The sequence below is a fragment of the Pseudophryne corroboree genome, chromosome 2, assembly GCF_028390025.1.
Source record: "Pseudophryne corroboree isolate aPseCor3 chromosome 2, aPseCor3.hap2, whole genome shotgun sequence".
NCBI lineage: Eukaryota > Metazoa > Chordata > Amphibia > Anura > Myobatrachidae > Pseudophryne > Pseudophryne corroboree.
This window is the reverse complement of record NC_086445.1, coordinates 202,385,190-202,398,402: the sequence shown is the minus strand read 5'-3', so window position 1 is coordinate 202,398,402 and position 13,213 is coordinate 202,385,190. Positions and strand designations below refer to the sequence as shown.

Sequence of the window (13,213 nt, the reverse complement as noted above, 5' to 3'; positions counted from 1 at the left end):
CAGCCGCGAATGTGCAAGTTGAATCGTGCTACAGATCCAGCAAGCAATAGTCTGCTTTGAAGCAGGCGCACCCAACTTGTTGGGCGCATGCAGGATAAATAGCGAGTCAGTCTTTCTGACTCCAGCTGTCCTGGAAACATAGATTTTTAGGGCCCGGACTACGTCCAGCAACTTGGAGTCCTCCAAGTCACGAGTAGCCGCAGGCACCACAATAGGCTGGTTCAAATGAAACGCTGAAACCACCTTTGGGAGAAATTGGGGACGAGTCCTCAATTCCGCCCTATCCATATGGAAAATCAGATAAGGGCTTTTACAAGACAAAGCCGCCAATTCTGACACACGCCTGGCCGAAGCCAAGCCAACAGCATGACCACTTTCCACGTGAGATATTTTAGTTCCACGGTTTTAAGTGGTTCAAACCAATGCGACTTTAGGAAATCCAACACCACGTTGAGATCCCAAGGTGCCACTGGGGGCACAAAAGGGGGCTGAATATGCAGCACTCCCTTAACAAATGTCTGAACTTCAGGTAGTGAAGCCAGTTCTTTTTGGAAGAAAATCGATAGAGACGAAATCTGGACCTTAATGGAACCCAATTTTAGGCCCATAGTCACCCCTGACTGTAGGAAGTGCAGAAATCGACCTAGCTGAAATTCCTCCATTGGGGCCTTCCTGGCCTCACACCACGCAACATATTTCCGCCATATGCGGTGATAATGGTTTGCGGTCACTTCTTTCCTAGCTTTAATAAGCGTAGGGATAACTTCCTCCGGAATGCCCTTTTCCTTCAGGATCCGGCGTTCAACCGCCATGCCGTCAAACGCAGCCGCGGTAAGTCTTGGAACAGACAGGGCCCCTGCTGCAGCAGTTCCTGTCTGAGCGGCAGAGGCCATGGGTCCTCTGAGATCATTTCTTGAAGTTCTGGGTACCAAGCTCTTCTTGGCCAATCCGGAACAATGAGTATAGTTCTTACTCCTCTCCTTCTTATTAGTCTTAGTACCTTGGGTATGAGAGGCAGAGGAGGGAACACATACACCGACCGGTACACCCACGGTGTTACCAGAGCGTCCACAGCTATCGCCTGAGGGTCCCTTGACCTGGCGCAATATCTTTTTAGCTTTTTGTTGAGGCGGGACGCCATCATGTCCACCTGTGGCCTTTCCCACCGGTGTACAATCATTTGGAAGACTTCTGGATGAAGTCCCCACTCTCCCGGGTGGAGGTCGTGTCTGCTGAGAAAGTCTGCTTCCCAGTTGTCCACTCCGGGAATGAACACTGCTGACAGTGCTAACACATGATTTTCCGCCCATCGGAGAATCCTTGTGGCTTCTGCCATCGCCATCCTGCTTCTTGTGCCGCCCTGTCGGTTTACATGGGCGACCGCCGTGATGTTGTCTGACTGGATCAGCACCGGCTGGTGTTGAAGCAGGGGTCTTGCCTGACTTAGGGCATTGTAAATGGCCCTTAGTTCCAGAATATTTATGTGTAGGGAAGTCTCCTGACTTGTCCATAGTCCCTGGAAGTTTCTTCCCTGTGTGACTGCCCCCCAACCTCGAAGGCTGGCATCCGTGGTCACCAGGACCCAGTCCTGTATGCCGAATCTGCGGCCCTCTTGAAGATGAGCACTCTGCAGCCACCACAACAGCGACACCCTGGTCCTTGGAGACAGGGTTATCAGCTGATGCATCTGAAGATGCGATCCGGACCACTTGTCCAACAGATCCCACTGAAAGATCCTTGCATGGAACCTTCCGAATGGAATTGCTTCGTAAGAAGCCACCATCTTTCCCAGGACTCGCGTGCAGTGGTGCACCGACACCTGTTTTGGTTTTAGGAGGTCTCTGACTAGAGATGACAACTCCTTGGCCTTCTCCTCTGGGAGAAATACTTTTTTCTGTTCTGTGTCCAGAACCATCCCCAGGAACAGTAGACGCGTTGTTGGAACCAGCTGCGACTTTGGAATATTCAGGATCCAGCCGTGCTGTTGTAGCACTTCCCGAGCTAGTGCTACACCGATCAACAACTGTTCCCTGGACCTCGCCTTTATAAGAAGATCGTCCAAGTACGGGATAATTAAAACTCCCTTTCTCCGAAGGAGTATCATCATTTCGGCCATTACCTTGGTAAATACCCTCGGTGCCGTGGACAGACCAAACGGCAACGTCTGGAATTGGTAATGACAGTCCTGTACCACAAATCTGAGGTACTCCTGGTGAGGAGGGTAAATGGGGACATGCAGGTAAGCATCCTTGATGTCCAGTGATACCATGGAATCCCCCTCGTCCAGGCTTGCAATCACCGCCCTGAGCGATTCCATCTTGAACTTGAACCTTCTTATGTAAGTGTTCAAGGATTTTAAATTTAAAATGGGTCTCACCGAACCGTCCGGTTTCGGTACCACAAACATTGTGGAATAGTAACCCCGTCCTTGTTGAAGGAGGGGTACCTTGATTATCACCTGCTGAGAATACAGCTTGTGAATCGCCTCCAGCACTGCCTTCCTGTCCGGGGGAGCTGTCGGCAAGGCAGATTTGAGGAAAAGGCGAGCGGGAGACGTCTCGAATTCCAGCTTGTACCCCTGAGATACTACTTGTAGAATACATGGATCCACCCGTGAGCGAGCCCACTGGTCGCTGAAGTTCTTGAGACGGGCCCCCACCATACCTGGCTCCGCCTGTGGAGCCCAAGCGTCATGCGGTGGACTTAGAGGAAGCGGGGGAGGACTTTTGTTCCTGGGAACTGGCTGTATGTTGCAGCTTTTTCCCTCTACCTCTGCCTCTGGGCAGAAAGGACGCGCCTCTAACCCGCTTGCCTTTCTGGGGCCGAAAGGACTGTACCTGATAATACGTTGCTTTCTTTGGCTGTGAGGGAACATGGGGTAAAAATGCTGACTTCCCAGCTGTCGCTGTGGAAACGAGGTCCGAGAGACCATCCCCAAACAACTCCTAACCCTTGTAAGGCAATGCTTCCATGTGCCTTTTAGAATCTGCATCTCCTGTCCACTGCCGAGTCCACAATCCTCTCCTGGCAGAAATGGACATTGCGTTTATTTTAGATGCCAGCCGGCAAATATCCCTCTGTGCATCTCTCATGTACAAGCGTCTTTAATATGCTCTACGGTTAGCAATATAGTGTCCCTGTCTAGGGTATCAATGTTTTCCGACAGGGAATCTGACCACGCAGCTGCAGCACTGCACATCCATGCTGAAGCAATAGCCAGTCTCAGTATAATACCTGAGTGTGTATATACAGACTTCAGGATAGACTCCTGCTTTCTATCTGCAGGCTCCTTTAGGGCGGCCGTGTCCGGAGACGGTAGTGCCACCTTTTTTGACAGACGTGTGAGCGCTTTATCCACCCTAGGGGATGTCTCCCAACGTGACCTGTCCTCTGGCGGGAAAGGGTACGCCATTAGTAACTTTTTAGAAATTACCAGTTTCTTATTGGGGAAAGCCCACGCTTCTTCACACACTTCATTTAATTCATCAGATGGGGGAAAAACCACTGGTAGTTTTTTCTCCCCAAACATAATACCCTTTTTTGTGGTACCTGGGGTAATATCAGAAATATGCAACACATTTTTCATTGCCGTAATCATGTAACGGGTGGCTCTATTGGAATGTACACTAGTCTCATCATCGTCGACACTGGAGTCAGTATCCGTGTCGACATCTGTGTCTGCCATCTGAGGTAGCGGGCGTTTTAGAGCCCCTGATGGCTTTAGAGACGTCTGGGCAGGCACAGGCTGAGAAGCCGGCTGTCCCACATCTGCTATGTCGTCAAACCATTTATGTAAGGAGTCGACACTGTCGCGTAATTCCTTCCACATAACCATCCACTCAGGTGTCGACCCCGCAGGGGGTGACATCACATTTATCGGCACCAGCTCCGCCTCCCCATAAGCCTCCTCATCAAACATGTCGACACAGCCGTACCGACACACCGCACACACACAGGGAATGCTCTGACTGAGGACAGGACCCCACAAAGCCCTTTGGGGAGACAGAGAGAGAGTATGCCAGCACACACCAACAGCGCTATATAACACAGGGATTAACACTATAACTGAGTGATTTTTCCCAATAGCTGCTTGTATACACAATATTGCGCCTAAATTTAGTGCCCCCCCTCTCTTTTTTACCCTATGTAGTCTGGAAACTGCAGGGGAGAGCCTGGGAGCGATCCTTCCAGCGGAGCTGTGAGGGAAAATGGCGCCAGTGTGCTGAGGGAGATAGCCCCGCCCCTTTTCCGGCGGACTTCTCCCGCTTTTTTCTATGTATATCTGGCAGGGGTATTTTACACATATATAGTCTCTATGACTATATTATGTGTTATTTGCCAGCCAAGGTACTCAATATTGCAGCCCAGGGCGCCCCCCCCCCAGCGCCCTGCACCCATCAGTGACCGGAGTGTGAGGTGTGCATGGGAAGCAATGGCGCACAGCTGCAGTGCTGTGCGCTACCTTGATGAAGACCGAAGTCTTCTGCCGCCGATTTCCAGGACCCTCTTCTTGCTTCTGGCTCTGTAAGGGGGACGGCGGCGCGGCTCCGGGACCGGACGACCGAGGCTGGGCCTGTGTTCGATCCCTCTGGAGCTAATGGTGTCCAGTAGCCTAGAAGCCCAAGCTAGCTGCAAGCAGGTATGTTCGCTTCTCTCCCCTTAGTCCCTCGTAGCAGTGAGTCTGTTGCCAGCAGATCTCACTGAAAATAAAAAACCTAAAATAAACTTTCTTTTTCTAAGAGCTCAGGAGAGCCCCTAGTGTGCATCCAGCTCAGCCGGGCACAAAATTCTAACTGAGGTCTGGAGGAGGGTCATAGAGGGAGGAGCCAGTGCACACCAGGTAGTCCTAAAGCTTTCTTTAGTTGTGCCCATGGTCCTTACGGAGTTCCCAGCATCCACTAGGACGTCAGAGAAATAACACATCCTAGATCTGAATGAATAAAATATTCTTATTAAATACTTTGTTCTTTACATAGTTGAATGTGCTGACAACAAAATCACACAAAAATTATCAATGGAAATCAAATTTATTAACCCATGGAGGTCTGGATTTGGAGTCACACTCAAAATTAAAGTGGAAAAACACACTACAGGCTGATCCAACTTTGATGTAATGTCCTTAACACAAGTCAAAATGAGGCTCAGTAGTGTGTGTGGCCTCCACGTGCCTGTATGACCTCCCTACAACACCTGGGCATGCTCCTGATGAGGTGGCGGATGGTCTCCTGAGGGCTCTCCTCCCAGACCTGGACTAAAGCATCCGCCAACTCCCGGACAGTCTGTGGTGCAACGTGGCATTGGTGGATGGAGCGAGACATGATGTCCCAGATGTGCTCAATTGGATTCAGGTCTGGGGAACGGGCGGGTCAGTCCATAGCATCAATGCCATCGTCTTGCAGGAACTGCTGACACACTCCAGCCACATGAGGTCTAGCATTGTCTTGCATTAAGAGGAACCCAGGGCCAACCGCACCAGCATATGGTCTCACAAGGGGTCTGAGGATCTCATCTCGGTACCTAATGGCAGTCAGGCTACCTCTGGCAAGCACATGGAGGGCTGTACGGCCCCCCAAAGAAATGCCACCCCACACCATTACTGATCCACTGCCAAACCGGTCATGCTGGAGGATGTTGCAGGCAGCAGAACGTTCTACTTGGCGTCTCCAGACTCTGTAACGTCTGTCACATGTGCTCAGTGAGAACGTGCTTTCATCTGTGAAGAGCACAGGCCACCAGTGGCAAATTTGCCAATCTTGGTGTTCTCTGGCAAATGGCAAACGTCCTGCACGGTGTTGGGCTGTAAGCACAACCCCCACCTGTGGATGTCGGGCCCTCATACCACCCTCATGGAGTCTGTTTCTGATCATTTGAGTAGACACATGCACATTTGTCGCTTGCTGGAGGTCATTTTGCAGGGCTCTGGCAGTGCTCCTCCTGTTCCTCCTTGCACAAAGGCAGAGGTAGCGGTCCTGCTGCTGGGTTGTTGCCCTCCTACGGCCTCCTCCACATCTCCTGATGTACTGGCCTGTCTCCTGGTAGAGCCTCCATGCTCTGGACGTTACGCTGACAGACACAGCAAACCTTGCCACAGCTCGCATTGATGTGCCATCCTGGATGAGATGCACTACCTGAGCCACTTGTGTGGGTTGTAGGGAGGTCATACAGGCACGTGGAGGCCACACACACTACTGACACTCATTTTGACTTGTTTTAAGGACATTACCTCAAAGTTGGATCAGCCTGTAGTGTGTTTTTCCACTTAAATTTTGAGGGTGACTCCAAATCCAGACCTCCATGGGTTAATAAATTTGATTTCCATTGATAATTTTTGTGTGATTTTGGTGTCAGCACATTCAACTATGTAAAGAACAAAGTATTTAATAAGAATATTTCATTCATTCAGATCTAGGATGTGTTATTTTAGTGTTCCCTTTATTTTTTTGAGCAGTGTATATATATATATATATATATATATATATATACATACACACACATATACATATATATAAACACACATATATATATATATATATATATATATATATATATATACCCAGTGCATAAAACAGCCAGACTTACGTTTTTTTATGTGCTTTGCTGCTGGCCTAGGAGAGCTGGCTGAGCCTCTGACTGGGTGCTGGCTGCTGCCTTCACGTGCCGTCCTCCTTCTTCCCTGCAGCCTGCGCGCCCAGCTAATGACTGGGCCGCAGGCTGCTTCTCCTCAGATTATTGGACTCCCTGCGTGCGGTGGCGGCCGCGGCGTCAGCCTTTGGAGTTCAGTGGAGCCGGGAGCCAGAGCCGCCAGGGACAGCAATCGCTGTGCTGCCCTGGCGCCGGCTCCAGGAAGCGCAGCACAATACCGCAGATCGAAACAGAGATCCGATCTGCGGCGGCGGGGGGCCCTTTACTTATCCCCGAGGCCCCCCTCTTAATCCTGCTCTGCACTAGAGGTCATTATTGGAGAAGTAAGCCAGTGGAGAAGTTGTCCATGGCAACTAATCAGCTGCCCTGTATACTTTTATAGTATGCAAATGATAAATGTTACTTCAATGCTGATTGGTTGCCATTAGTAACTTCTCCACTGGCTCACTTCTCCACTGTTATCACTGCTTAGTACATGTCCCCCTAATTTTCTTATTGCTGAGGTAAGCAGCGATCCGAAATTATCATTATTGAGTTCAAATTATAATTACCGCTATTAGTCCTAGCACTTGATAAATATGCCCCACTGACTGAAACGCAGTTTGCATGTGGAGTGAAGCGATGGTAGATGCTAGAATCAAGTGGGCTAAGGGACCTTTTCCGTAAGGGGGAGGAGTTACGACGCAAGGGGGAGGAGCTAGGCCAGCGGGATAGTTCCTCTACTATCCACGCCACCAACTATTACCTTTAGTAATTAGGTGGTGAGCGAAGCGGAGCGGAGCGAGCCACCGTGCCCGAAGCGTGGCGAGCGAAGCGAGCCCGCGAGGGTACTTTTCGGGTACCCTGTTCGCCCGTAGCTCCTCCCCCTGGTGACGTAGCTCCTCCCCTCAATACGTCACAAGGTCCCTTAAGCCCCTCCGATATAGAACCAACCGTGAAGGGATAGTATAGAGCAGGGCTGGCCAAACCAGTCCTCGAGATCTACCAACAGTTCACATTTTCCAGACCACCTAGCTGGTGCACAGGGTGTAGTCATTACTAATTAAGATGTGCTGCATTCATTCCTAACTGACCATTCTACAGATCTCCAGGAGGCCTGGAAAACATGAACTGTTGGTAGATCTCGAGGACCAGTTTGGCCAGCCCTGGTATAGAGAATAAGCTGACCAATCAGAGTGTACACCTCTGGGGAAGGGTGTATGAGGAAGAGGACGCGAAGAGAGACAACTCAGGTAAGAGACCCTTAGGCACTCAGCAGCCCCCCCTGGCGGCCAGTGGGTGTATCGGCCAGTAATGTCACTTGCTGGGAGCGCAGGGTGACTGGTGACATGAGAGGGGCCGCAGTGCCGGCAGCCGCACTCTGTACAGGTACCGTGTGCTGCAGGACGTATAAGCGCAGCCTGTCACTAGCGGCACACGCGTCCCTGCGGCCAGTGACACAGAGCCATAGCCGCTATACGGGTCACTCCCTCTTTGGTGGACAGCACACAACACGCAGTGAGAGGGTTAATGGGTCGCCTCCGCCCCTCCCCTTCTCAGTGTGACAGTATAGCCGCCGGTAAATATGGCACTGACACAGGAAGGGCGTACACAGGCCGCCAGCAGCCGCCCCCTTCTCCTCCCATGGCCGGGGCATTCCCTCCCTCCGCCCGGGGAAAGTTGTCACGTCCTTAGCTGCTGTGTGTTTTCCCCGTGTCCCTCTGACTGGGAGTAGAAGCTGCATACAGTACACGCGATCTAGAGACGCTCTGCCCGGGGAGCGAGCCACAAGGTAACGTAACCCCCATGGTGCCTGCATGCCACAGCCTGTGCCCGGGACACCCAGCCTGCTGCGGGCGCTGCTCACTGCATGGCACGGGCTCCTATTGCAGGGTCCTACGCCGGGCACTGTATTATTCAGCTGTCAGTAATAATTGTGTTACTTTGTAATTTATTTATCCCCCTTACACACTTCCTATAAGTATCAGATGTACTGTCACTGACATGAGACCCTCACTGACTGCTCCTTCCCGGTGCGCTGTGTGTACAGTATATGTGTGTATGTACTGTATGTGGGTGTATATACAGTATGTGTGTGTGTGTAATGTTCTGTGTGGTGTGTACAACATCTCTCACATTCATGTTCCATGTCTTCCATATATTAAAGTGGTGTGCTTGCCTAACCCTTATACACATATGCATGTTTGTTCTGTTGTCTTTTAGTAAAATATTCATATACACACATTCCCTCGTTGGCTTTTATTGTGTTGTAGCGGAGGACATGTGTGGTCATTAGTCTCCTTATCTGTGTTCTTGTTTATTTGTACCCATGTGGATTTACTTGTGAAACTATAGTTATTTGTACATACACTTTAAATTCAGTGGATCAGATGTCTAGCCATTAGTGTCTGTGACTCAATACTGTGTATAATACTAATACTATTTGGTTTCATCATTGTTCCGCTTGCTCTCTTAACTTTTAGAATTTACTATTTTTTTTCCCCCTCATGTTAAAACCCTCTGAGTAACATTTGTGCTGTACTGTACATATTTCACTGATATGACGGCATACTGTGATCTTTATGTATAAAACATATGATTGAGATGTTTTTGTTTGCCTTGCTAAATTTTCTTTTTGAAACGAAGCATGTAAATTTAATTAATATTAATATTCAGATGAGTGAAGCAATACGCATAGTGAACTACTTATGTTTCAGCTTTGGTGGCAGAATTTCATTCATTCATTCATTCATTGCGCCTTATCTAGAGATTCAGGTTGCCAGCTTAGAGTACGAGGCAATTGGCAAGCTCACGCTATGCTCATTTATAAATTCCCATTACGCTTTAAGCTGTTTATTTTATTTAACCCATTTCACGACAGATTTGCCACCAAGTTTTAAAAAAAAAACAAAAACAAACAAACAAACAAAACAATGTCTTTTATCTGGCGTGATTTTAGCAGTAGCTATACAGCCTGGATAACTTTCACAGCAATCCGTGCATATACTTTCTATCAATAACACTGGATGTGTTGAGAACTAATCACAGTATATATGAAGTACGGCTGATGTCTGATTGATATGAGTACTCTGCACTCTCATATTTGTCTGGATAAGATTATCAGTTTTGCAGGACAGACAAATGTTTGTTCAGGTCAAAGAGTAATGCCCCTATTTATATAAAAAAAATGTGATTGTAGCAATAAAAATTTTACTTTTTGACAGCTGTATCAATCAACTATGCACATAGCAACTGACCAATACTTAGTTGCCATGGGAAGTACTATTCTCAACGATAAGAGTAATTTTAAATATCTCTTGAGCACCCCTTTTGCTCTCCATCACAAGTGAAAATACATGTTTCCTCTGGCAATAGGGCTTTTTCACCTTTAATAAACATCTCTCTTGGGCATATCCAATTAGGTGTGGGGTTTACCGTACGGGGAAACGCTCCAGGTTTCACAGCCAGAGCTATTCATGGTAACCCATAAATTCCACTAAAATGCAACTTTGTAGGTTTCCCTGTGTGCTAAATCCAAATATGCCCCTCAGTTTCCACATTTCTTTGCCGTGTGTGCACTTCCTTCATGCAAATCTTTCAGTAACCTTAAATTCTGAATATGGTTTTGATTTATCGTGAAGTTCACATCAATCCCTAGATTGAGAAGTGTATGAAAAGGATTACATAATTTGTGTTTGTGCTTTTTTATAGACGATATGTTATATAGAAGTTTGTGTAATCAGTGCTATAAAAATTGATATGTTGAATTCATTTATTGGGGCGATTTTGTTTATCTCCCCGCAGCAACCACTAGGATGTGCAATACAGAGCAAGTGTTGCTCCGTTAAGATGCCCGTTAGCCACAGGCAGGGGGGAGGGGGTGTTGTTGGAGGGGCTCAGTTTACCCTGTTATTCTACAGTACAGAAATAAATACTTACAGTACTTTAGTAGACTATGTAGTTTTGAAATCGTCATCAGTTGGTTGTTCAGATCCAAACCTCAGACCTTAAGCCGCACACAGTTTAGACCAAACAGCATTACAAAACCGGAAGTGAAACTTTGCAAAGTGCCTTGCTGGATGGTATTACTTTCTTATATAATTATTATTATTATTATTATTATTATTTATCGGAAAGCCCCATATTTATACACAAACAAAAGTATGATTGGTCTCTCATACTTTGAGTATACTGGCTCAATGTTGATTAGCATTGGCTCGATACCCTTGCTTTTAATAGCAAGTCAAAAAAGTCCAGCCTATTGTGGCACCACAAATTTCAGCATGCTTGGATATCCCATGATTGCTAATTCATGCTGGTTCTTGTGGAACCACAAGCACACACATGGGTTCAACTGCATACTTACACTTGTAGTACTCTTGTGAAGTACGTCTCTCTTTTGCCACAGTGAAGTGCATCTTTTGTGCTTTAATCTGTTTAGGCTCAGTACTCCTAATCCCTATAGGAATCTCATAGTCCGTATAGAAGAAAAAAAAAACATTGAACAGATGAACACCTCCTGCGAAATATGCATAATAAAATAAAGTAAGCATCGGTTAGTCCTAGTGTCAATAGATGGGCAGCCAATCAGGAGTGGTCTATTAAATCGCTTGGCCAATCATCGATATCACCTTGCTTTTGTTCAATGGGGGTTTCTTATTTCCCTTTATGGATTAGTAGATTTGCATTCTTTAATACATAGTAGTGTTAATGATCGTGTTTAAACCAGTTCTTTGTGGACCTTCTCTTTTATTGGGGCTTTAACGACCTCATGTTATAATAAGTTATAATCTGCATGCATGTATATATAATATACCCCACTACAAATGTTGAACGACTGTTAAAAAACATTTGCCTAAAGATGTTAGGCACTTCATTATTTAATCTTGCCTCATTTGTCTTCTGTACATCATGCTCTGTTAGTACGGTGTCCTTGGACATTCACATACCAGAAAGCTCCCTGCATTGATGAGTGTATAGTTTCTTAGTAAGCGCTACTGTTAATTCCAGTGGCTATTTTGCTAGTTTTAGAAATACTCACTGCCTCTATCTGCTATTTGTGTCATTGGTATTTACAATTGGCTGGTGTTTCCAGCTGGGATAATGTAACTGTAAGCAAAAAGCTGCAATTGTGCGTCTAAATTGTATAGGCTTTCATCTTAACAGAATGATAATATACAGATTTATTTCTCCTATCGAATTCAAGCAAACATCAATTTCACTGTGGTACGCATTTTGCATTATTTTAAATAGTGTTTCCCCGGTATATTCATTAATCGTTATTTATTTGGTTCGGATGTGGTATATTTTGGCTTTTTCTATAATGTCAACGCAGTAGTAATGTCGTCATAAATAGAATGTCATCAAAATTTTACTGGTATCATAGTGGTGGCTTTCCTGGGTTATGGAGGGTGCGGGCTTCCAGCAGATCCAGTGGCACTTCTGGCCATGAGTATCACTATCCCTAACCCCTGACCCTCCCCTCTAGTATCTGACCCTAACCCTCCCCTCCGGCTGCCTAACCCACTGCTGCCACACTGTACAGAATGTCGCCATTTCACATGCTGAGATTGTAGATATGTTGACATTTTGGATCTAATGGTAACTATTAAGCTACTGTACTACAGGTATATTGAAAATAAGAGAATTAAAAAGAAAGTTCATTAGACACATTAAAATAATCATTTTTACAGCGGATCTAAATACCTCTACTACAGGCCTGGCCAACCTGTGGCTCCCCAGCTGTTGTGAAACTATACATCCCAGCATGTCCTGCCACAGTTTTAGCATTCCATAATAGCAAAACTGTGGCAGGGCATGCTGGGACATTTAGTTTCACAACAGCTGGAGCCAGGTTGTCCAGGGCTGCTCTACTTCCTCACAATCTGCATCCAGACACTACCTGGCACCGTAGACATTTACCCAGTATAGGTGCTGTCCCAAAACCACTGCGGGGAATGATGTCACATGTGTGTAAATTAAACTTTGTAGAAAGCTTTCATTGTTTCAGTGTTGTGCAAATGTTCTGCTGTTTCTTGTCAAATAGTGTATAGTCCAATGCCTCTCTTTAGGTATTCAATTAGCAGCGATGGCACAAGATGTCAGCCCTTCCGATACCCTTCCACCAATATTGCAGGTTTTTAGACGCACCTTATAGAAGTGTGAAAAACTGTGATGTTGATTTACCGTAATTAGTGGTTACATGTGTAATTGCACATTGGGGCTGATTCAGTAAGGATAGCAAATTCTGCTAATCAGCAGAATTTGCTATCCTTTTTGTCACATTCTGGGGGCCGCCCAGCATACTGACCGGCGCCTCCCCCCCCCCCCCCCCGCTACAAGCAGAAATTGCTATCGCTTCGCAATTTCTGCTTGTCAGCAGAAAATAAAGATGACTCCTGCCGACGCAGCTTGGAACCGTTAACATCGACTCCATCGAGCTGGCGTACCTTGCGCATAATGTCATCTTTTTGAGAAAAATAATGCAATCTGCAGATGACATCACGTGGTCTGTCAGCGGAGAGACCTCTTGGTTTCAGAGCACGGTGGGCCCTATTGAAGGTGATAGTGTCATTAGGACATTACCCAATAT

The 13,213-nt window shown here is 46.8% G+C and overlaps 1 protein-coding gene across 1 annotated transcript in view; it reads left to right on the top strand.

Annotated features, from left to right (window-relative positions):
- Positions 1-8,074: 8,074 nt before the first annotated feature.
- VDR (vitamin D receptor) overlaps positions 8,075-13,213 on the top strand; it is a 363,421-nt gene continuing 358,282 nt past the window's right edge. The window contains exon 1 of the mRNA XM_063952232.1: positions 8,075-8,413. The gene's annotated coding sequence lies outside the window, so the exon portion shown is untranslated. The remainder of the gene's footprint in view (positions 8,414-13,213) is intronic.